General features: G+C 43.7%; 1 protein-coding gene and 1 long non-coding RNA gene across 2 annotated transcripts in view; one reads left to right on the forward strand and one right to left on the reverse strand.

Moving 5' to 3' along the window:
* LOC311292518 (uncharacterized protein) overlaps positions 1-25,794 on the forward strand; it is a 1,083,963-nt gene that overhangs the window by 569,138 nt on the left and 489,031 nt on the right. The gene's annotated exons all lie outside the window — the stretch shown is intronic.
* Positions 19,781-25,463, reverse strand: LOC311291230. Its single transcript, XR_014627523.1, has 3 exons — positions 25,299-25,463; positions 24,998-25,058; positions 19,781-19,901 (listed from the first exon to the last, which is right to left on the reverse strand). It is a non-coding gene; the product is annotated as an uncharacterized lncRNA (long non-coding RNA).

The following is a 25,794-nucleotide window of genomic DNA, read 5'->3' on the forward strand; positions in this document are numbered from 1 at the left end:
AAAGTTGAGGACTTTTTCGTTATTTGCTTTAGGTGCTGGTATGTACAAAACTACATTTGATTACACTTATAACAGTTCAACATTCTAACAAAATCTGATCTCATTCTCTTATTACAGTTCATTGATAAATTCATTGTTTCAAAATACAAGATTGTTGTAACATGTAATGAGAACATGTGGTTTAATCACCAAAACACATCAGTATGATTTTCTTGTGATTCATTACTTAAAATAAGTTTATCTCGTGTGGTGCAGTTTATGGTCTCACTTTATATTAGGCGTCTTTAACTACTATGTACTATCATCAAAAATAAAAAAATAAAAAAAGTACAATGTACTTATTGTGTTCATATTGTCTTATAAAACACTGATGTAACCCATGTTAAAATATGAAATAAATAAGAATAAATAGTTTAAAAGCTGCATAAATAAGTTTGAAAGTTAAGTGATTCGTTTAATGTAAGTTTATTCATCAGAGTTAAAAATGTTAAAAATGTTAATACAACAATTTAATGTTTAAGATTAAAAGTATGCTGACAGAAAATTCATGTCACTGCCCCTTTAAGGGACTAGTGACGTTAGACGCAGTACTTCAGTGACGCTGCAGCGCGGAGGCCTGAAGGAGAGAACAGAGGATAGATCAGAGAGAACGAACTGTGTTTAATTAGCAGAGAAAAGAGTGATAAAGTTGATTTTGCAGTTGAAAAACATAACTTACCTGGTTGGGAACTGACGGGGATTTTATGAGAACTAAGCCACCCCGGTTTTGGTGAGTTTTGAGTTGTTTTCTTGCATTTTTCCATGTTGTATTTTTTCCTTTCTCTGGCGGAGAGCTAACATTAAAAACGTAGCTGTTTACAAGGAAATGCTTCGCCATAAACTGTTTACCAGTTAATATTTTGGGTTTATGAAAACTGTGAATGTTATAAAAGTGAATGTATGCTTTGTAAATGAAAGATGTGTGCGGTAGTTGTGTGGAAACGGAGCCGTGAGTTAAAAGAGGCCGCTCCGCCGCCATTTTAGAGGTGAAAAAGCACCGTAGCAGTAATGTTACAACTCAGAGACTGTGAAATATTCATTCGTGTAATTTGAGGATTTAAAAATTGATTTATTGTGCTTATGACCTGTTACACAGGTCAGGTTTTTTGCTTGGTTTGAAGCTCGGTCGGAGCGAGGATTGGCCTGCAGTGTGCGGGTGTGCACATGGCATGCACAGACGGATTCAAGATGGCGAGCCAGACCCAGACTTTCAACTCATCTTCTCCATCGCATCAGTGAGGAAATCTTCTGCGTATGGTGACTCGCTGCCAGAGTGGTAGGAGTATCAGAAATTGTTTTTGAACTGAACTGGAAACCGATTGAACTATGATTTTTGGACTGAATCGAACTGAGACCTTTCATTGAATTGGAAACTGATTGAACTATTATTTTTGAACTGAACTGAATCGAACTGAGATTTTTCATTGAACTGAACAATTGAACTCACATTTGGACTTGAACTTGAGTTTAAGGTTTCACACTTTTATTTTCATATTGAGTTCATATGTTGAATGTTACTTGAAATACTTGTGGTCCACTTTGATTGATTGTGTCAATTGAAGGTATTTTCTTACCTGTAAAAGAAAGGAAAAAGAGTTAACTCAGGAAGAAAAATAGGATTTCTAAAATAGAAAGAGACCGGTCTAACTTAGATTAGTCTGACTAAAATAACTTAGGTGACCTAAAGAACAAAAAAAGAGTGAAATACCTTTTCATTTATTATACTTACCTCAATATTAAGAACCTGCAGGGTATTTTTTTTGTTTTGCATTCTGTATATTCCATGTGTGTTTTGCATTCAGTAAATTGCCGGCCTTTTGTATTTAAAGCAACGGTCTCTGGTGTAATTCTTTTTTGCTCCCCACTCCTTAGAACCTAGAACTGGTCCAGTGGCGCAGTAAGTGGTGTGATACCGGTGCTACAACTTGGCGAGCCAGCCAGGAGTGGCTTAAAGCATTTAAAACTAGAAACCAGAGACCGTATAGTATTGTTATCAGTGATTCATTATGGACGTTATTCAGGCGAGTAGTGTGAAAATCCCTAACTCAGTCATAGTTAGTGGTATAGCCGGTACAGAAACTGATGAGGAACTATATGATTTCCTGAAACAATATGGTTCCATTCAAAGGGTAATCCCAGTAGATTTCGCTGAGCCAGCGTCAGACAAACAGGTCGTAGTAGAGTATGTGTATGGTACAGCTATGCAGTCTCTCTTACCTTCATTGCCACACAGACTCAACAGTAAGACTCAGACTGATGTCACTTATCACATTAGAGCCTTAGCCAGTGTCTACACACCTGTAGCTAGCAAAACAGCTACACAGACTTACCTTTCAGAGTTAAAGGACATTGCAAAACTGACTGGCAAAGACTTTGCAGCTGTCCTCAGAGAAGAGCTCTCCGTCATCAGTGAGAGTGTCGATCTAGATCAATCAGAAACCCAAGATGAAGATATGGAACAGAACTCACCTGATGCCCCAGGGCAATATGGCCCTGAAAATGCTGCACAGGTAAGCCCCCTGCCCAGTACGGCCCCGGGGCAGCATGTTCAACATCATTGGTCTCCACCACCATCTAAAGAAAAGACACAGCCTGCTCTGAAACTTTCTGACGTCAACCCACCTGACATACAAAAAGTAATAGTTGAGCACATAGTGAGAAATGAAGATTCTGCTCTGCAGGTGCACACTTCTTTGAGACTCAGACCCTTCTCTGGGCGTTTCCCCCGATCCAACAATGAAGTGGATTATGAGACATGGCGTTCCAATGTGGAACTTCTCCTTAAAGACACAACGCAGTCTAATCTTTACAAGTCACGAAAGCTTCTTGAAAGTCTTTTATCACCTGCCATCGATATTGTGAAGCACCTGACACCTGAATCCCCCCTTAATGCGTACTTGGAGATCTTGGACTCTGCTTTTGGCACTGTCGAGGACGGAGATGACCTTTTCGCAAAGTATCTTAACACAATGCAAGATAACGGTGAGAAACCCTCAGCTTATCTACAACGGCTGCAGGTGATGCTGAACACCACCCTCAGGAGGGGAGGTGTAACCGCAAGTGACCTTGACCGGCATCTTCTCAGACAGTTTGTCAGAGGCTGCTGGGACAACATCTTAATAGCTGAACTCCAGCTAGAACAAAAGAAACAGAACCCACCTACCTTTGCTGAACTTCTCCTGTTACTCCGCATAGCAGAAGATAAGCGTACTTCCAAAGCATCCCGCATGAAACAGCACCTCAATATTGCGAAGCCAAGAGTGTCTTCTTATTATCAAGGTATTTATGTGCAGAGTGAAGAAGACTGCAACCCATCTCAGCCAGCTCTTGATCACAGGTCCGAAATCCAAGACCTAAAGAAACAAATAGCTGATTTACAGTCCCAGCTCACACGTATCACACAGAAAGACAGTAGAAAGGCTAAATCAGCTGCCAGACCAGTAGCTCCCCAAACAGCTATCACTCCAACATCTCAAAGGCCGCACCACAGCCGAGATGTAAACAACAACACAAGCAATAGACCAAGGCCCTGGTATTGCTTTAGATGTGGAGAGGACGGACACATTAAGCCTCAGTGTGAAAGTGAGCCGAACCCATCTCTTGTAGCTGAGAAGAGGAAGCAGCTAAGAGAAAAGCAGTTAACATGGGACATTGAAAATGGTGCTTCAAAGCCTGATCATTTAAACTAGACCCAGTTCCGGTTGTGGGACAAACGGGGACTGGAACACAGAGAAAGTGTCCCAAAAAGAAGCAGCACAGAGCCTGTGTGTACTCTCACACACGAAAACAGACAGTGACCCTGCCAAAAGGGCTGATTGGAGCCAAGTGCACTGCACAAGTGACCATAGGTAACAAAGACTGCAGATGCTTGTTGGATTCAGGCTCTCAAGTAACAACGATCCCCAACTCTTTCTATTTAGAGAACCTGTCTCACTTACCTATGAATTCCTTGAATGACCTGCTTGAAGTGGAAGGAGCCAACGGCCAAAGCGTCCCTTACCTTGGCTATATTGAGGCCACCATCAGATTCCCAAAGAGCTTGCTTGGAGCGGACATTGAGGTGCCCACATTGGTTTTGATTGTACCTGACTTGCGCTCCACCTTGTCATCAGTGCTTATAGGTACAAACACTTTGGATGTTCTCTATGAAAAGTATGCAGATATTGCACCTCAGAACTATGAGTCTCTTCCTTACGGCTACAAAGTTGTCTTAAAGACCCTTGAAATCAGGAAAAGACAGTCTGTTGATTCCAGTCTAGGAGAGGTGAGGCTTCATAGTAGAGACTTTGAGACTATTGCAGCTGGACAGACCAAAGTCCTTGAAGGATCAGTGAGCCGCAGGACAGCTGATGTTGGAAAGTGGGTGATGGTAGAGTCACCAAAGTCATCCTCCCTGCCAGGTGGCATCCTGGTGACAGATAGCTTGGTAAGCCTACCACCGAAACTACCACGCTGCATACCAGTCATGCTCAAGAATGAGTCACATCATGACATCATCCTATCTCCAAAGGCTGTAATAGCAGAGATACACGCTGTCAAGAGTGTTCAATCAATTAAGACCCCTGACTCAGACCTTCCCACAAAACCTGACAAAAAATTAAATCTCAACCTTGACTTCACTGACTCTCCTGTACCCAATGAGTGGAAAGAGCGGATAACTGAGAAATTAAGTTCCATGCCGGAGGTGTTTGCACTGCACGAGCTTGACTTTGGTCGCACTGACAAAATAAAACACCACATAACCCTCAGTGACGAGACAACATTCAAACATAGACCAAGACCTATACACCCCCAAGATATAGAGGCTGTGCGTAACCATCTCCAGCAACTCCTTGATGCAGAAGTCATCCGTGAATCGGAGTCGCCTTTCTCCTCGCCGATTGTCGTCGTCAGGAAAAAGAATGGCGATGTTAGACTCTGCATAGACTACAGAAAATTGAACACCCAAACAGTAAAAGATTCATATGCTTTACCTAATCTTGAGGAGTCATTCTCGGCGTTGACTGGGTCCAAGTGGTTCTCAGTGCTCGATCTCAAATCAGGCTTCTATCAAATAGAGATGGAGGAAGCAGACAAACACAAAACCGCATTCGTCTGCCCACTAGGATTCTTCGAGTTCAACAGGATGCCTCAGGGGATAACTAATGCCCCTAGCACATTCCAGAGGCTTATGGAGCGCTGTATGGGAAAGTTGAACTTGAAGCAAGCCCTAGTTTTTCTAGATGACCTCATAATCTTCTCCTCGACACTGGAGGAACACGAGGAAAGATTGATGCGTGTGCTCAACCAATTGAAAGAGTTTGGCTTGAAACTGTCGCCAGGGAAGTGCAAGTTCTTCCAAACTTCAGTAAAGTACCTCGGCCACATCGTGTCTGAAAGGGGCATCGAAACTGATCCAGACAAAGTAGCAGCATTAAAAACCTGGCCAAAACCAAACAATCTGAAAGAGCTAAGAACCTTCCTGGGTTTCTGCGGTTATTACCGCCGGTTCGTAAAAGACTACTCAAAGATTGTGAAGCCACTCAACGAGCTCACTGCTGGCTATCCGCCGCTGAGAAAGCGCAATAAAACCCCAGAGAACCCTGAGAAATACTACAACCCAAAGGACCTCTTTGGAGACAGATGGACGCCTGCTTGCCAGGCAGCGTTCGACACCATAATCGAAAAACTGACAACAGCACCCATCCTCGGGTTTGCTGACCCCAAGCTCCCCTACATTTTACACACAGATGCGAGCACCTCAGGACTCGGTGCTGCCCTTTACCAGGAGCAACAGGGACAGAAACGAGTGGTTGCCTATGCAAGTCGAGGCCTGTCGAAATGTGAATCCAGGTATCCTGCACACAAATTAGAATTCCTTGCCCTTAAATGGGCAGTCACAGAGAAATTCCAGGACTACCTATACGGGAATACGTTCCTTGCTGTCACCGATAGCAATCCACTAACATATATTCTTACCTCTGCTAAGCTCGACGCCACAAGCTACAGATGGTTAGCCGCTCTGTCGACATTTGATTTCCAGCTACAATACAGAGCCGGTAAGCAAAATCAAGACGCGGATGGGCTGTCCAGGCGTCCCCACGGCAGATTACCTGATGACACATCATCACAAAAAGAGTTGGAGAGGATACAACAATTCACAAAAAGACACTTGTCAGAGGCTGATTATGCACACCTGGATGAAAACACCATCAAAGCTATCTGTGAGAAGCACTTGGTTCGCCAAGTGATCAACAATCACTCTGGGGAAACATCAGCCAGCACCATCTTGGTTGTGTCACTTGCCCATCATCCAAAGGCTCTCCCACAAAGCTTTGAAGAAGAGGATCAGCTTGGTGGCTTACCTGTCATCCCCTCATTAGCACCAGCTGAATTAAGAGACAAGCAAAATGCTGATCCCTGCATCCGTGAAGTATTCAGGCAAGTGGAGTTAGAAGAGAAACCTCCACCATCCTTGAGGAAGGAACTTCCTGAGCTTGGTCTCTTATTAAGAGAGTGGGACAAACTTACTGTCTTAAATGGTGTCTTGTATCGCAAGCGGCAAGAGGGTGCTCAGACTCACTACCAGCTTGTGCTCCCCGAAGTCCTGAGATCCTTAGTCCTCAAGAGCCTCCATGACGACATGGGCCACATGGGTGTAGAGCGCACTCTAGATCTCGTCCGGAAGCGTTTCTATTGGCCCAAAATGTCAGCCGAGGTGGAGGCTAAGGTCAAAACCTACAACCGCTGCATACGACGTAAGGCTATGCCTGAGAAAGCCGCACCACTCGTCAACATCATCGCTACAAGACCACTCGAACTTGTGTGCATGGACTTTCTCAGTGTGGAGCCGGACTCCAGTAACACCAAAGACATTCTGGTCATTACCGACCATTTTACGAAATATGCAGTGGCTGTCCCCACCCCGAATCAGAAAGCCAGGACAGTGGCCAAGAGCCTGTGGGACCACTTTTTCGTCCATTATGGCATCCCTGAAAAACTCCACAGTGACCAAGGTCCCGACTTTGAGTCCCGAACAATAAAAGAACTGTGTGAGCTCATTGGCACTCAAAAGATAAGAACCACCCCTTACCATCCGAGAGGGAACCCTGTAGAACGTTTCAACAGGACCCTGCTGAACATGTTGGGAACCCTCGAGAATCAGAAAAAGAGTCACTGGCGGGATTACGTCAAACCATTAGTACACGCTTATAATTGTACTAAAAACGAGACAACTGGTTTTACCCCTTACGAGTTAATGTTCGGGCGTCAGCCAAGATTACCAGTTGACCTAGCCTTTGGCCTACCAGTCAATCACCAGCCAGGCTCACACTCGCAATATGTTCGCAACCTGAAATCCCAACTCGAAGACAGTTACAAAGTAGCAACTGAGAATGCTAAAAAGACAGCCAGTCGCAACAAAGTGAGGTTTGACAAGCATGTTGTTGACTCCACCTTGAAGGAAGGCGACAGAGTCTTGGTCCGAAATGTCCGCCTTAGAGGCAAGCACAAGTTGGCCGACAGGTGGGAGTCCGATGTGTATATTGTCCAGAGACAGTCTGGAGACGTCCCAGTGTATGTTGTGAGGCCTGAGACAAGAGATGGTCCACAAAGAACTCTTCATCGTGACCTCCTGCTGCCATGCGGTTTCCTTCCTGTGACCTCAATCGAAAGTGAAACTAACCCGTCAATGGCAGTGAGACGACCAAGAACTCGACAACATCCTAAAAATGACAGTTCAGATGGAGCTGATGGGGATGAATCCCAATCTGACTCTGAGGAATATCACTATGATGGACACAGAAACCTACGAGTGGAAATACTAGGGTTTGACCCGACCCCTGAACCCATAGAACACTTACCAGAAAGGATTGAACCGGAACCCTCCAAAGAGTTGACTGCTGTTAAGCAAGGTCCTTCAAACGTAGCCAAAGCTCTTCCTGAGGATGTTCCATTAGAGACTTGTGACCTGAACTTACCTGATCCTGCAGACTATGACTTACCTGATCCTGCAAATTATGACTTACCTGACCCTGCAGACTATGACTTACCTGATCCTGGAACCAACGACTTACCTTATCCTGAAGAGAGCAGCTCAACCGCTGGACAGGAAACTGGAAACCTACCTGAGGAAGACCTGGATAATGTCCATCCTTCTACTCAACCTGCTCAGGAGGGCAAAGAAAACACAAGTGTTATGGACCAAACTGACATCCAGACAGAAGGTGACTGTTCTAGAAGACCTATCAGAGACAGAAAAGCGGCTAAAAGACTGACTTACCCCGAGCTAGGGAACCCGTTGGTTACAATAGTTCAGTCTTTATTTCAAACCTTGAGTGATGTGTTTACAGATTCCCTTGAAGAGCCTAGCTTTCCAAAAACCCCTAGAATTATGACAGTATAGATTCAGAATGCACAGGGACGTGCATTAGGTAAAGAGGGGAGGATGTAACCCATGTTAAAATATGAAATAAATAAGAATAAATAGTTTAAAAGCTGCATAAATAAGTTTGAAAGTTAAGTGATTAATTTAATGTAAGTTTATTCATCAGAGTTAAAAATGTTAAAAATGTTAATACAACAATTTAATGTTTAAGATTAAAAGTATGCTGACAGAAAATTCATGTCACTGCCCCTTTAAGGGACTAGTGACGTTAGACGCAGTACTTCAGTGACGCTGCAGCGCGGAGGCCTGAAGGAGAGAACAGAGGATAGATCAGAGAGAACGAACTGTGTTTAATTAGCAGAGAAAAGAGTGATAAAGTTGATTTTGCAGTTGAAAAACATAACTTACCTGGTTGGGAACTGACGGGGATTTTATGAGAACTAAGCCACCCCGGTTTTGGTGAGTTTTGAGTTGTTTTCTTGCATTTTTCCATGTTGTATTTTTTCCTTTCTCTGGCGGAGAGCTAACATTAAAAACGTAGCTGTTTACAAGGAAATGCTTCGCCATAAACTGTTTACCAGTTATTATTTTGGGTTTATGAAAACTGTGAATGTTATAAAAGTGAATGTATGCTTTGTAAATGAAAGATGTGTGCGGTAGTTGTGTGGAAACGGAGCCGTGAGTTAAAAGAGGCCGCTCCGCCGCCATTTTAGAGGTGAAAAAGCACCGTAGCAGTAATGTTACAACTCAGAGACTGTGAAATATTCATTCGTGTAATTTGAGGATTTAAAAATTGATTTATTGTGCTTATGACCTGTTACACAGGTCAGGTTTTTTGCTTGGTTTGAAGCTCGGTCGGAGCGAGGATTGGCCTGCAGTGTGCGGGTGTGCACATGGCATGCACAGACGGATTCAAGATGGCGAGCCAGACCCAGACTTTCAACTCATCTTCTCCATCGCATCAGTGAGGAAATCTTCTGCGTATGGTGACTCGCTGCCAGAGTGGTAGGAGTATCAGAAATTGTTTTTGAACTGAACTGGAAACCGATTGAACTATTATTTTTGGACTGAATCGAACTGAGACCTTTCATTGAATTGGAAACTGATTGAACTATTATTTTTGAACTGAACTGAATCGAACTGAGATTTTTCATTGAACTGAACAATTGAACTCACATTTGGACTTGAACTTGAGTTTAAGGTTTCACACTTTTATTTTCATATTGAGTTCATATGTTGAATGTTACTTGAAATACTTGTGGTCCACTTTGATTGATTGTGTCAATTGAAGGTATTTTCTTACCTGTAAAAGAAAGGAAAAAGAGTTAACTCAGGAAGAAAAATAGGATTTCTAAAATAGAAAGAGACCGGTCTAACTTAGATTAGTCTGACTAAAATAACTTAGGTGACCTAAAGAACAAAAAAAGAGTGAAATACCTTTTCATTTATTATACTTACCTCAATATTAAGAACCTGCAGGGTATTTTTTTTGTTTTGCATTCTGTATATTCCATGTGTGTTTTGCATTCAGTAAATTGCCGGCCTTTTGTATTTAAAGCAACGGTCTCTGGTGTAATTCTTTTTTGCTCCCCACTCCTTAGAACCTAGAACTGGTCCAGTGGCGCAGTAAGTGGTGTGATACCGGTGCTACACTGAGCTGGGATACGGGTAAGGTTAGGGACAGGTTTGGTGGTATGGGTCGGTTTAAGGGTGGGTTGAGGTGTAAGGGACGGGTTAACAGTGTAGCCTAATTATAAATGCAATTACAGAAGTTAATTACAGCTGTAGTTACATGCAAGTTTTTTCATGTTCATGGTAATTTTATTTATATAGCACATTTTACAACAGCCACTGGCTGACCAAAATGCTTTACAGAACAGCCAAATTAAGAGAAAAAAATGCCTGCATAACAACACAACACAAATAAGCAACAAAGCTAAGAGCAACCTTAAAACAGGAGTAGCAAAACAGTATCAGACTCACATATAAAATAGTAAAACAGAGATGGCAGTGTCTGATAGTCCGATATAAAATGGAAAAATAGGAGTGGTAAAACGGCATCAAACTCAACATTTTAAATCAGAGGTGGCAAGGCAGTATCAGACTCAAATATATAATGGAAAGAACCAGGAGTGGCAAAACATTATCAGACTCAATGGAAAATAGTAAAACCAACCTTAATTATAGGCCATGAAAAACAAGTGTGTTTTTAGGCTGTCCTGATTTCTAATGTCAAATTGTTCCAAAAAAACAGATAATGAACATTTTCTGTTAAATTACGGACAGTTGAACTCTAAAACGGAAAAATCTGTATATCAACAGTACATTTTCTGTACTATTCACGGATAATCCTTATACAGAAATTTCTATTTTTATAGAATTTTTATAGCATATATTTTGGTAGCAAATAATCCAAGAAAGATATATACAAATTGAACATGGTTTATTTTCGTAAACATTTTCATGTAAACATTCTTAAATGCATTCAATAGATATATGACAAATTAAACAATGTGCAAAGCACCATTAAAAGTGCTTGTATTGTGGAATATGTATTGAGACATTAAACAAACAAGGGACAGAATTAAAAAAGAAAACATGAGCAGGTACTTGCACAATATTGGTGTTGCACCAAATAGCTCACAAAATTCTTCACAAAACATGAATAATAAACTAAAAGTCAAGATTCAAATACAATACAATACAAATACAATACAATACAGAAAGAAGGAAACAAAAACAAATGGAATACAAAGACAGGGCTGCTGCTTTTATCATTAAACATTGCTTTAGACTTGTAGTCAATAGTAGAGTGAAATATTACAGTGCTGATGCCATTTTTCAGTAAGAGAACACAATTTTCCTTCAAGGGTTAGTTCACCCAAAAATTTTAATTGTCAATAATTACTCACGCTCATGTTGTTCCACACCCCACAAGACTTCAATTCCTCTTCAGAACAAAATCTTTTTGAGGAAATCTGAGAGATTTCTGTCCCTCCATTGACAGCTTACGCAACTACGACTTTCAAGGTTCAGAAAGGTATACAGACATAAATGTAATCCATGTGACTCCAGTGGTTTAACCTCAAATTTAGGAAGTGGCACAAATGTTTTTTTGTGAAAAACAAAACAAAAAACAAACATATTTTCTCACAAAATATAGATCGCTGACGCACGATCACAAGAGCGCCACAATGCATGCGTGCTGTTGACCCAGAAGCAGGGTGAGAGTGCATAGGTGCAATGCAATTAGATTTTTTTTTTTTTTCACGCACAAAGCATTTGCATCACTTACCAGTGACACCTGACGATTCTAGTGACGTGACGACGTTGCAGCTGGAACAACACTACAAAACAAATAAAGCATTTGCATCACCAGATAGTTGTTGTGCGATTGGTTGCACTAACCGCAGATGAGATAAGCACAGTATACACGTCTGTGCAGTGATCATTCCATCACTCCATCAAAGGTAATTTCAACATTTGTTTGAATACAATGGGTGTATGATCATGTAATTAATCGAGTCTTTAAGTTACCCTGTAGTTTCGTCAATCAACATCACCAGCTGGTTCGGCGAGTCAGCTGTTTGTGTTATGAGTCTAAGCTAGGCTAACTGTACGTTCACACCGCCGCCGGCGATTTTGAAATCGCTATTAAAAATGAATGACTTCCGGGCACTTTGACGCTCTCGCCGGTGGCGGTGTGAACGCACAGTAACAGCTGTCGTCTTTTGCTAACAGCAACAAAAGTGTGTGATAGGTTGTTTTGAGGTTTGTGATATCTATGGTTTTCAATGAGAACCAGAGATGACCCAACAGTAGAGCTAGATTATTTACAGAGGAATTATTACTACTCGATTATCTTAAAAAACCTTGTCTGCTTTACACAATTGAGCTACCTTGGAGTTAATCCTAGTCCATAGTTATGCAGCTAGCTCGCTAACAGACTTGACAGCTACTAGAAAGACCTGGAACTACAAGACTCTACGTTGAAAATACCCGTTTGTTGCCCGCCAGGTATCCATGGTAGTCACGTGACTGCAAAGTATGAATTCTATGACAAAGATAGTTTCAATCACTTGTACTTTAAATGATCTTTAAATGGTGCAATATTTATGAATCTGATAACGTACTTATCCATTTCATTGTGAGTGCTGTGCAAGGTTATAATCGTTAACGAAAACGAACGAAAAAACGAAAACTAGGTGGGAAAAAACATTGTCGTTAACTGAAATAAAAATAAAAACGAGGCATTACAAAAAAACGATAACTAACTAAAACTGTAATGTGTGTTAGGCAAAACTAAGTAAAATAAAATAAAATTATAGAGTAAATGTCCTTAGTTTTCGTCTTTGTCAAGGTCTTTCATTTTTTAACGCTATTTAAAACACGCAGCGTAATCGTTCAGCTGCATTTCCTTTCCTCATGCGTCTCTCACATGCGCCGGCGCACGCACACACACACACACACACACACACACACACACACACACACAGCCCCTCCCCTCCGTGCACACCGCGTCTCCATGAGAACGAGTGTTCGTTCGACGTTGAAAGCAAGTTCGCGAAAGGTTGGTATCTCTATCTCGTGAACACCTTTACACAATCACACATTCAAAAGTGGTATAAAAATATTTAAAATTCTGAATATAATTCAGTGTGTTAATGTCGACCCGAGAAGCGATTGCGCCTTCTTTAGAAAGTGAACTAGTCGCAAGTTTGAGGTAAAATGCACTTTTTGGCTGTGGTTGTCGATGTCAAAACAGTATAAGCTGTATTAACTTTACTGAATGTTTGCTGCTTCAATCCAGATGAGTAGGCTATTGACTGTATAGGGTCAATTTAGTATAGAGTGTGAAAATTGTACAGCTGTGGTATTTGTATAGGGTGTGAATTCTGTAGAAGATGTGTAGATTTTTGGTACGGCGTGTGGATTTTGTAAGAGGTAAAGGAATTTCAATGGGGTGTGATTTTTTTTCTAAAATTGTATAATATTTTTGTTGAGTTATTATTATTACACAATACTTTTTCTGACCTTTTTGAATCTTGCCCCTGACAAATAACTCAAATTACAAAAAAGACTAAAACTAACACTAAAACTAATAAAAACTAAACTAAAACTAAGCATTTTCTAAAAATAAAAACTAAACTAAACTAGCAAACCCACTTTAAAAACGAATTAAAACTAAACTGAATTTGAAAACAAAAAGTCAAAACGAAATAAAAATAAAAACTGATGAAAAATGCAAAACTATAATAAGCCTGGTGCTGTGCACTTGCCAAGAGAACCCGTCCACACGCTGTTCTGATTGGCTGTGGTTTTTGATTGATTTTGTCACATTACATAGTCGCAACCAAGCGTGCCGCACAAGCCCTGAAAAGTGAAGCCAAAACGTCTCGATCCCCCCCCCGGTGACTGGTCCTAGTATAGGTCATAAGCCCCGCCTCCCCGTGTTATTCAACGGGATGTGAGACCAACTAAACAATTAAATTACACTTCAAATATCTTTTTTCCAAAGGTGGTTTCTGTCATTTGCTGTCGTTTTTATCACGCTGATGTAAGTTCAAGTGTCTGTTTCAAAAATAAGTTGGTTTTTAGTTAGTTACGTGATGCGGTGGTGTAACGTCATGATTGACAGCTGTGATTGACAGGTTCTCTGAGCGAAGTAGTCACTGAAGCACCAACGGACATTTTTTTCGGGATCTTCGGAGAACTGAGGAGATCGTATTTTTCTTTATTTTAACAAGCCTCTAGTCGTACTGCAATAAATTTTTTCAAAAGTGTGCAGAATGCACTCTCTCTGCGAGAGTGAGGGCGGAGCGTTGATTTCGCGGCTTTACTTCCTGCTCACTGCTGCGCAGGTCTGGTCCCGAGATCACTACTGCGCAGGTCAACATCAGGTGGTAGAGTAATTAATTACATTATTTTCATTTTGGGGTGAACAACTTGCGTGAAAAATGTACTCGGTTACTAAAGTAACCTCGGTTCTCTCTAGTAGAGGGAACGAGTACTGCGTAAGATATCTTACGCTAGGGGAAAATCCTTTTTCCGCGAGATATTGAAGCCAAAAATTATCCTTAATTTTTCAATAATGCAAAACGCGTTGCGGCAGCATACAGACATAGGCGAGGCAGCTCGCACGCCTATTGGCTGCTCTGCGGCAACTGCAGCAAGCCTATCGAGCGAGGCCTGGCGTGACGTCAGACCCAATGAGGGCGCTTCGCGCCCGCTGCGTCACATCCCGCCGAAACGGGCGTGGCCTAGGCCTATAAATACCGCTCGCAGGCAGCTATTATCTGGTTTTTCATCATCGAAGCAACCAGAGCGTGTGCATGCACGGCAAGATACGCAGTACTCGTTCCCTCTACTAGAGAGAACCGAGGTTACGTTAGTAACCGAGTACGTTCTCTTACGAGAGGTCTCTCGTACTGCGTAGAATATCTTACGCTAGGGGACCCAATGCAAGACGCCGTGCGTGCTGGGATTTGACACCAAAGACCCAAGGGCAAAAGCCCGGGGTTCATATAGTGCACAATCACCCAGGGAACTCACAGGGAGTCCGGGAAGAGGGAGGGGCGAAGCCACACTCTTCCTCGTATATCAGCGTCGCCTAGACGCGAATTACATCATACAGACAGGGCGGGGTACGGCCTGAACTGATGGGGAAATGTGGGTCTTATACAGTTTGCCCAAAAACACATCTTTGTGCTATTGTTTTACACTGTCGATCATTGAGCTGTGCTCAGTAGACGCAGCATTCTGAGCTGATAGCATCAGGACAGACAATACTGGTTATCTAGACCAACAGCAGCCTGGCCTGCAGGGCGGGAACCTCTAGGTTGTAAAACCTTATAAATGTAGACGGGGAGGCCCAGCCCGCCGCCGTACATATATCTTGTAAGGCAATCCCACTCGACCAGGCCCACGATGAAGCCATGCTTCTCGTGGAGTGCGCTCTGACACCCAACGGGCATTGCATGCCCTTGGAGGCGTATGCTAGCGCAATAGCATCAACTATCCATCTGGATAGGCTCTGTTTCGACGCAGCTAGTCCCTTAGAGCGCCCGCTGAATGAAACAAAGAGCTGCTCTGTCTGTCTGAAAACAGACGAGCGAGACACATAAGCTCGTAATGCCCTGACTGGGCAAAGGAGGCTCGCGTCTCCTTTCTCATCAGGGACCGGTAGGGCTGACAGGGAAATGACCTGCGCCCTAAACGGTGTGTTGAGGGATTTTGGAACATAACCGTGCTTAGGTTTGAGTATAATCCTTGAGTCATTAGGCCCACATTCCATGCACGCCGCGCTCACGGAGAGCGCGTATAAGTCCCCTATGCGCTTCACTGAAGCGAGAGCCAGCAGAAACACAGTCTTGAAAGACAGGTGTTTCAGATCAATCGTCTGTAAAGGCTCGAATGGGCCACCTTTCATAGCTTCCAGCACCGTAGAAAGGTCCCATACGGGGACTGATGGAGGTCTGGGAGGATTCAGTCTCTTAGCTCCTCTAAGGAAGCGGATGACTAAATCGTTCCTTCCTATTGACTGACCAAGCGTTGTTCTCGAGAACGCTGCTATAGCCGCCACATAAACTTTGAGCGTGGAAGGGGTCCTGCCCTTATCCAACAGCTCTTGAAGGAAGGAAAGCACCTCCATCACTCCACAGTCTGTGGGTGACACGCCACGGGCTGTGCACCAGCCCGAAAACACTGACCATTTCGAGGAGTAGAGACGTCTCGTAGACGGGGCTCTAGCCTGCGTGATCGTGTTTAACACTCCTTTTGGGAGTTCAGCATGTACCCGTTGATGGCCCAGATATGAAGGGACCATAATTCTGGGTGAGGATGCCAAATCGAGCCGTGGGCCTGAGAGAGGAGGTCTCTCCTCACTGGCACTGGCCACGGGGCAGTGCTCGCTAGCTGCATCATAACTGGGAACCAAGGTTGGTTTTTCCAGAACGGTGCTACGAGCAGTACTGAGCATCCTTCTTCCCTGATCCGCTCTATCACCTGAGGCAGGAGAGAGATGGGGGGGAAAAGCATAGAGCGGGCGGCGGGGCCATACATGAGCCAGCACGTCCCTGCTCTTGGAGAAAAATTCCGGACAGTGAGCATTTTCTTGAGACGCGAACAGGTCTACTTCCGCTCTGCCAAATTTCTTCCACAGCAGTTGGACTGTCTGTGGGTGTAGAGACCATTCGCCTGCCGGAACATTGTTCCTGGACAGTCTGTCTGGTCATATGTTTAGGAGCCCTGGCACGTGCGCTGCTCTCAGCGAGCGCAGGTTGCGCTGAGCCCATACCAGGAGGCGTTCTGCTAGCCTGTGCAGGTTCCGGGACCTGAGGACGCCCTTGCAATTTATGTAGGACACCACAGACATGTTGTCCGAGCGGACCAGGACGTGGCATCCTTTTATTTGGGGACAAAAACGCGTCAGCGCGTTGTCTACTGCCAGCATCTCGAGGCAGTTTATGTGCAGAAGCTTCTCCCATTCTGACCACTGGCCAAGAACAGTCTGCCCTCGAGCAGCGCTCCCCATTCCGAGTGGATGCGTCCGTAGACACCACCTTCACCCTCGAGGAAGTCCCCAGGCTTACACCTGATTGGTACCAGTCGTTCGCTTTCCAAGGTTTCAGAGCTGCGATGCACTTCTGATTGACCTTGAGACGAAGCAGACCGGATGTCCACGCTCGGCGTGGGACTCGCGCTTTCAGCCAGAACTGCAGTGGGTGCATGCGGAGCAGGCCCAGCTGGAGCACTGATGATGCTGAGGCCATGAGACCTAGCATCTTCTGAAATTTCTTGAGCGGGACAGATGCGCCGCAGCGGAAAGAGTTCGCTGCGCGCTGAATGTCTACCGCGCGTTGTGGTGATAGTCGTGCTATCATGGACAGCGAGTCCAGCTCTGTGCCCAGGAAAGATATCGTCTGACTGGGGGACAGAGAGCTCTTCGCCCAATTGACTCTGAGACCCAAATTCTCGAGGTGATCGAGTAAAATGGTCGTGTGCTCTGTGAGCTCTGAGCGAGATTGAGCTAGAATCAGCCAATCGTCCAAATAGTTCAGTACTCGCATGCCCCGCATTCTGAGGGGTGCGAGCGCTGCATCCATGCACATCGTAAATGTACGGGGTGCTAGGGATAAACCGAACGGCAGGACTGTGTACTGACATGCCTGGCCCTCGAAGGTGAATCTCAAAAATCGCCTGTGACGTGACGCTATCTGTATTTGAAAATACGCGTCTTTCAGATCTATTGACACAAACCAATCTCCTCGGCGAATCTGCGCGAGGATTTTTCTGGTCGTGAGCATCCTGAACTGTCGCTCCACAAGCACTCTGTTCAGTTGCCTTAGATCTAGTATGGGTCTGAGACCCCCGTCTTTTTTCGGTACCAGGAAGTATCTGCTGTATAGCCCTCCTTCGCTCTGAACTTGAGAGAGAGGCTCTATGGCCCCTTTGCTCAATAGTTTCGCAACTTCGGCTCGAAGTAAATGTGCTACTTCCGTTTTCACCGTGGTCTCGACGCGCGCCGTATAGAGGCGAGGGCGTCGGCGAAACTGCAGCGAATAGCCTCTTTTTATAATGTCTAGCACCCACTTCTAAACCCCGGGCAGCCTTGCCCATGCATCCGCATGAATAGCTAGGGGTTGAATACGAAGCGCGCTCTGTTCGCTCAGCGACGGAGAGGCTTCAGTGTGCTGTAACATAAGCGTCGCGCTCATGACATTTGAGGCAGGGGGCGCGCTGAGAACAGCGGGCAGATTGCCCGCGCTCGACTCCTCTGCGGCGGTCAACCGAGAGGGGGGAGGGCTGGGCGAGTCCCGTAGGAACTGTCATGTCTGTGTGAGGATGTGGGCGCGGGATAGCGGGCACATTTACCACACCGAAAGCATTGTTCGCTTGAGTGAAGCGAATGCACGTTGGTTTCGTTTTTACAGAAACCCTGAGACATGCATAACGTAGTGTTTGTGGGCACTGGGTAGTGGGCACATTTACCACGTTTAATGCGCAATCGATCTGAGTCGATTTTATGTGCGCGAGCCCTGTGTGACGGGCTGTGCTTGTGTGTAGAGATGGGCACTGGGCAGTGGGCATTTTTTCTACACGTAAAACACCATCGGCCGTGGCCGGGACACCAGAAAATACACTCTCTTGAGGATTTATCTGGGTAGCCGTGAAAACGGCATTTGTGTGCAGGCAAGCGGGCAACGGAACCGGCTTGTTGGCTGCAGAAAACACTGGACCAGTCACATTTGCTGGAACTGGACGAGCGATGAGCTTTGGTGGAAGTCCGGCCGCAGCGGGACTCGAACACTGTCGTTTTCCTAGGCGTGCTAGGATGACTTCTGGGCCTCGGGCTTCACCGGCAGGGCGGTGGCTGGATGAGTGCAGCGGAGTGAAGTGGCGGTGGAGGGCGGTGGCTGGGGCTGTGAGCTCTGGGCAGACGGTTTCGCACGGCCTGCTGCAGAGCTGGAGTGCTTCGGGAGGAAGTGCTTCATGGCCTGCGACGCTTTCTGCACCTCGGCGAATCTCTCCGCAAAATCCTTCACGGAGGATCCGAAGAGGCCAGCGGGAGAAAGCGGAGCGTCGAGGAACGCGGTGCGCTCGGACTCGGCCATCTCTGAGAGCGTTAGCCACAGGTGCCTCTCGGTCACAGTGAGAGAGGCCATACTCCGTCTTAGACTTAGTCGCACGGAGAGCGAGCAGCCAATAGGCGCGCGAGCTGCCTCGCCTATGTCTGTATGCTGCCGCAACGCGTTTTGCATTATTGAAAAATTAAGGATCAATTTTGGCTTCAATATCTCGCGGAAAAAGGATTTTCCCCTAGCGTAAGATATCTTACGCAGTACGAGAGACCTCTCGTAAGAGAACTTTACTTTTCTGTATGTTCAGTTAAAGTCCCATTTTGAGATTTGACAAAAGCTTAAACTTAACATGGATTTTCGAAGTTGTTCATACAGGAACTTCAGCAGTCTTGGAGGAATGTGTAGATGTTTGGTTTCCTTCATCTCAGCCTTTTCGACCTTCGTTTAGGATTTCTGCACAGGAAAGTTGGATATGAAGAAAAAAATGGATATGTTTTTAGCTACACAAGAAATTAAATGGAGGAAACTGAACTACAAAGCATCATGCAGACCAGATTGAGGTTGAAAAACAATCGTACTTTATTTTACATTCGTTAAATTATCAACTGCCATCCCTAATTCTTTCAGATTCAAACACTGTATAAAACATGCTAAGACTTCTGTTTCCAGTGGACCCCAAGTGCATGTCATGTTAGCTTGTCTGCTCAACTATACCTTATGTTTCATTATTTTCAACTGAATAAACAGTACCAACAACATGCTCTATAAATAATTTCATTAAAAATGTGTTGCTTACCTTTATATGAACTCCATGATAAGCTGCAATTTCTTCTGGTATTTTGTAGCTCACTGCCTCAATGGAGTAGGAGATGTGGTCAATAACTTCTTGAATGACAGAAATCCTGAATGCCCATCACCTTACACAAATTGTTACGGTTTGTGTCGCGTGTTTTCCTCTCCTTGTGATGACGTCATGACTCTGTGTGTTTTTTCTGTGTCTGAGTTTGTTAGGTCCGCACCTGTGTATCATTATACACCTGCGTCTCGTTGGAGTCGTTTCTGATTCACTATAATAAGGACGCTGAAGCGGAGCAGGTAGGTTTAGGTCCGGAGACGTTCTAGCCTACTAATTTATTATGTTTGTTTTTTTTTGCTCAATTTATTATGGCGACGTTTGATTTAAATGAGTTTGTAAGTCAACCTAGTATTGCAGTGTTGGAAACATGTAGAAAGGACGATTTGTTCCTTATTGCTCGACACTTTGAAATACCTGTTTCTAAAACATTGCTTAAGAAAGTATTGAAAGCTTGTTTGTTAACTGGTTTAGTTAATGATGGGGTGTTGTCTTTATTGGAGGATGTTCCTGGATCAGCAGAATCAGTTGCAGCTGTTATGGATGAGGAACAACTCCCACTGCATTCTTCTACCTCACTGCGTTCTCTCGCTGGCAATCCAGTTACGCCGGGTGCCGGTGGTGGGGTGAAGGTAGGACCACCACCTCTTTCTTTGCCTAAGTTTGAACCTTTATCCCTCTCTACCGAAGAATCACCGGTACATCAGGAAGGTTTGCGTTTAAAAGTATGATTAGCTCGTTTACAGCTTGAGACGCAAGACAGAGCTCAAGCACGGAAGGATGAGTTGCAGCATCAGCTTGAATTGTACCGTATTGATGCAGAGATGAAAGTTAAAATGCGGGAGTTAGACTTACAGGCTGTGCAAGACGATCCAAAAAGATCTAAAAAGTCATCTGCGTTCGAAGATAGACCTAGTTCTGAGGTTGAAGCTGCTGCATTAGTGCCAAATATTCCTGCGATACCTGTAGTTAACTCTTTACCGGTGTTAATGGATTCTCTTGATCATTCGACTTCGTTTAATGTAGCGAAAAATATTGTAATTGTTCCACCTTTCGTGAGAAAGAGGTTGAAGCTTATTTTCAGGCATTTGAGAGAATAGCATCTGCTTTGAAGTGGCCAACAGAGGTCTGGTCACTAATGTTACAATGTAAGTTAACAGGGAAAGCGCAAGAAGTTTGTGCATCTCTTCCATTAGAGGAAAGTGTTCAATATGAGACAGTCAAAAATGCGATTCTCCGTGCCTAAGAATTAGTACCTGAACATTCCCGACAACGTTTTCGCTCAACGAAAAAATCTGCTTCTCAGACATATGTCGAATTTGCCCGTGAGAAGGGTTTACTCTTTGATCGATGGATAAAGGCGTGTAAAGTCGTGGATTACCAATCTTTGTGTGAACTTTTGCTCATTGAAGAGTTTAAGAATTGTGTTCCTGAGCGTACGGCTTTATATTTAAACGAACAAAAGGTTACTACTGTGCAGCAAGCAGCTGTTTTAGCAGACGAGTATGCACTCATTCATAAACCTGTGTTTGTAAAGCGTGCGAGTGATTCAGGTTACACTTCACAAAGAGAGAATGAAGTTAATTCTTCTGACTTTAAAGTTAGGCCTAGTCCATCTAGCCCGAAAATGCGTAAAGAGTGTGGCTATTGTCACAAGGTTGGACATATTATTGCTGAGTGTCGAATTTTAAAACGAAAGCATGAACGTCAGGATTTTTCTACTCAACCTCGCGGTTCAGTTTTAGTAAAAACTGTGTTTCCACGGACCATGATTTCGGTAGCTCCTGATGAGTGTTTTCAGCCTTTCGTGTTTGACGGTTATGTATCATTGACTGGTTGTGATGAGGATAAGAAAGCTGTGAAGATCTTACGTGATACGGGAGGATCTCAGTCTTTTATATTGTCTGACACTTTGCCTTTCTGTGCAAGCTCCGAATGTGATACCAGCACTATTGTGCAGGGTATAGAAATGGGTTTCATCACTGTGCCTCTTCATCGTGTCTGGGTGACGTCTGAATTAGTTTCTGGATGTTTTAATGTAGCGGCTCGTTCTTCCCTACCTGTGAAATGTATTGATTTTATCATGGGAAATGATCTTGCTGGAGGAAAAGTGATGCCAGTTGTGCATGTTACCAAAATCCCAGTTACTGATCAGCAACCAGATGCGCTCGCACAACATTTCCCAAATGTTTTTGCTTTTAGTGCAATTACGACACACGCTCAGGCGAAAAGTCTCGGTAAGGAGAATGACGTGAATTTAGGTGAGTCCATCTTTGCAGAGATTTTTGAGAAAAATGCTGTGACAGAGCATGTGGATGTTAATTCGATCCAAAAATCTGTTTGTCCCGATCCTGATGTATTTTTGCCTATTTCGTGCGATGTTCTTACTGCAGCTCAGAGAAGTGATCATACGTTAGAGAAATGTCGTTTAAGTGCTGACACTAAAAAATCACCTTCGTATAACCATCAGTTCTATTGGAACAACACGGTGTTAATGCGTAGTTGGAATGCTCGATTATCGAATGAGGAAGATTCGGATGACTGGAACGTGGTCCATCAGATTGTGGTACCCTCGAAATTTCGACAGCATATTTTAAGCTTGGCACATGATCATCCTTGGTCTGGGCACCTTGGAGTAAATAAAACTTACCATCGGGTGCTTCAGCATTTCTTTTGGCCTGGGTTGAAAGCTGATGTGTCTCAATATTGTAAGTCTTGTCATGTATGTCAAGTAGTAGGAAAGCCCAATCAGATTGTGCCATTTGCTCCACTTCGACCTATTCCGGCTGTAGGTGAACCGTTTGAACGCGTCTTGGTAGATTGCGTTGGGCCGTTGCCGCGAACTAAATCTGGTTCTCAATATATTTTAACAATCATGTGCACCGTCACGCGGTTTCCAGAAGCAATTCCGTTACGGAATATAACTGCCAAAAGCGTCACTAAAGCTCTAATGAAATTTTTCACAACATTCGGATTGCCGAGAACTGTTCAAACAGATCAAGGAACTAACTTCTTGTCAAAGATGTTCCGAAATGTGTTGAGAGGTTTGAGCGTGTCACATGTTACATCCAGTGCCTACCATCCTGAGTCGCAGGGGGCACTTGAGAGGTGGCACCAGACGCTGAAGTCCAGTTTGCGAAAATATTGCCTGGAGGCAGGAAATGAGTGGGATGAGGGAGTCCCTTTGGTTTTATTTGCACTGCGTGAAGCACGACAAGAGTCACTTGGTTTTAGTCCGTCCGAGTTGGTCTTTGGACATAATGTACGGGGTCCTTTAAAAGTACTGAAAGATGAATTTTTCTCCATTGGTGTGACTGAGAAACATAACGTGCTTGATTTTGTTTCTCGTACCCGTGAACGATTGCGAAATGCCCTTGCTGTCGCGAAAGAAGCTCTTTCTCTTTCGCAGAAGAAAATGAAGCGTCGTTTTGACAAGAGCGCGGTTGTGCGTAATTTTACGCCTGGAGAAAAAGTACTAGTGTTGCTTCCTTTGCCTGGCTCTGCTTTAGCTGCGCGATTTGCAGGTCCTTATGTAATTAAGAGCAAGCTGAGTGACACTGATTATATAGTCCATACCCCAGAACGACGACGGAAGACACGTTTGTGTCATGTAAATATGCTGAAACAATATGTAGCTCGAACTGTGAAGACTGAGGTGACTGACTTGTCTCAGAGTGAGGTACAGGCGGTGTCAAATGTGGAACGAGTATCTTTGCTGTCCAGTACCGTGGGTGCTGAAGAGGTAGATGACAGGTTGAAAATGTCAACGGAGATGTTCAGTGGTGGCCCTCTAAAGAATTCAGAGATTTTAAGAGTTTTACCATCTCATTTGTCTTATTTATCTAGCGACCAGAGTCAGGATGTGATTGACTTAATAGAAGATTATCCTAACTTGTTTAGTGATGTTCCGTCTGGTACCTCTGTCATTCAACATGATATCGAGGTGGGTAACACACTTCCCATAAAACAACATGCGTATCGTTCTCCAGTAGGTAAACGGGAGATCATGAAATGTGAAGTGAACTATCTGGTTGCAAATGGTTTCGCCAAAAAGAGTAATAGCCCGTGGAGTTCCCCGTGCATTTTAGTACCTAAAGCTGACGGTTCATTCCGTTTCTGTACCGATTTTCGCAAGGTGAATTCTGTTACTGTGCCGGATGCATTTCCGTTGCCTCGAATAGAGGATTGTATCGACAATCTTGGTACTGCTCGGTACATTACGAAATTAGATCTTTTAAAAGGCTATTGGCAGGTGCCATTGACTGAACGTGCTTCTGAGATCTCCGCATTTGTGACTCCCGATTCTTTCTTTCAATATACGCGTATGGCGTTCGGTCTTCGGAACGCGCCTGCTACCTTTCAAAGGTTAATGTCTACAGTGTTGGGTGACGTTCCAAACTGTAATATTTATCTCGATGATGTCGTTATTTATTCTTCTACGTGGAATGAGCACATCTCTATCTTGCACGATGTTTTTAGCCGATTAACAGCCGCCTCTTTAACTTTAAATTTGACTAAATGCGATTTTGCGAAAGCCTCCGTTACATACTTGGGGAAACAGGTGGGAAACGGTCAAGTACGTCCGGTCGACGCAAAAGTGGCCGCTATTCTTGCATATCCTGTGCCCACTACGAGGAGAGAGTTGCGACGATTTTTAGGCATGGCTGGCTATTGCAGGTGTTTTTGTAAAAATTTCTCGACTGTGGTCGCTCCCTTAACGAAGATGTGTAGCTCTAAAGTTGTTTTTAATTGGACTGATGAATGTCAAAGTGCCTTTCTGTGTGCAAAGTCTCTCCTTTGCAGTGCTCCGGTGTTGTCTGCTCCTGACCTGGCTCGTCCATTCAAGCTCGAGGTAGACGCCAGCGCGACCGGAGTTGGAGCTGTCCTACTTCAGAGTGGTCTTTTCCTCCAGCAAATATGGAATGATAAACAGTACAAGATCACTTCAAAAAACTGCTCCAAACATAGTTGTTTAAATCTTCACTATACAATTTGTTTTTCTACTGACCATACAAGAATAAAAATCTTTGAAGGGGGTATTCAGCAACCACATTTTTCTATTAACATTTTTCCTCAGACTTTAAATTGAAATGTGTTTTGCCGATATTGAACACTCATAATAATTAATAATAAAAAATCCTAATAAAACAAAATACAAACCATAAGGAGCATGCAGGTTGTGGTGCTTGGGATGTGACAGTTACAGTACAGCAGCAAAGTCCTGTCAATAGATAAGGAAACAACAAACTCAATGAAACAAACTAATGAGGAGGGAACTGGTAAAGAATGACTAGCGTTACTAGCAGAAGTATAAATAATAGGAGTCATGTTAAATTAATATTTCAAGGTCATTAACTGGGGTTTAAAGTCATATATAAAAAAATATATGAGTGTATAATGTCTGCTTGTCGTCTAAAACAGAAACAAGACAATACAAAGTCTAACATAAACATAACGTTACCTCATTTGGCAGAAAGGGTGGTGGTGTTTTCCAGCTGTATTGCATCTTCACGTAGGCCTACAGTCTCTTCACGCTGTATCTTCATGCCTTTCAAACAAGCGGCAACCTCCCTGTCTCTCTCTTGAAACCAACACAGAAGTGAATTAAACGGCAATTCATCGACTGGCCGCTTGAGGCTGGGTGCAGAAGTGAGTCAAATCTGTATCTCCCCCATATATACATAATATCGATCAGTCAGTGTTTTTCAACCGCGGAAAGAGGTAAAACAGCTGGAGAAAAATTGTAACATAACATTTACCTCAGGAAAGCCATTTAATGACCATAATATATAGCACGTTAGTAGAGTATTTTGCTAAATATGTGTAGGCTACTATTACATATGTATTATATTTTACTTATATCATTAAATAAAGTTGTTATTATAATAAAAAAAACGCATTATATTTTATTTTAGTTATTTTTAACCCTAAATAATACTACCAGCTGATAGGGCTCT

This window comes from Rutilus rutilus, assembly GCF_951802725.1.
Source record: "Rutilus rutilus genome assembly, chromosome: 6".
NCBI classification, from domain to species: domain Eukaryota; kingdom Metazoa; phylum Chordata; class Actinopteri; order Cypriniformes; family Leuciscidae; genus Rutilus; species Rutilus rutilus.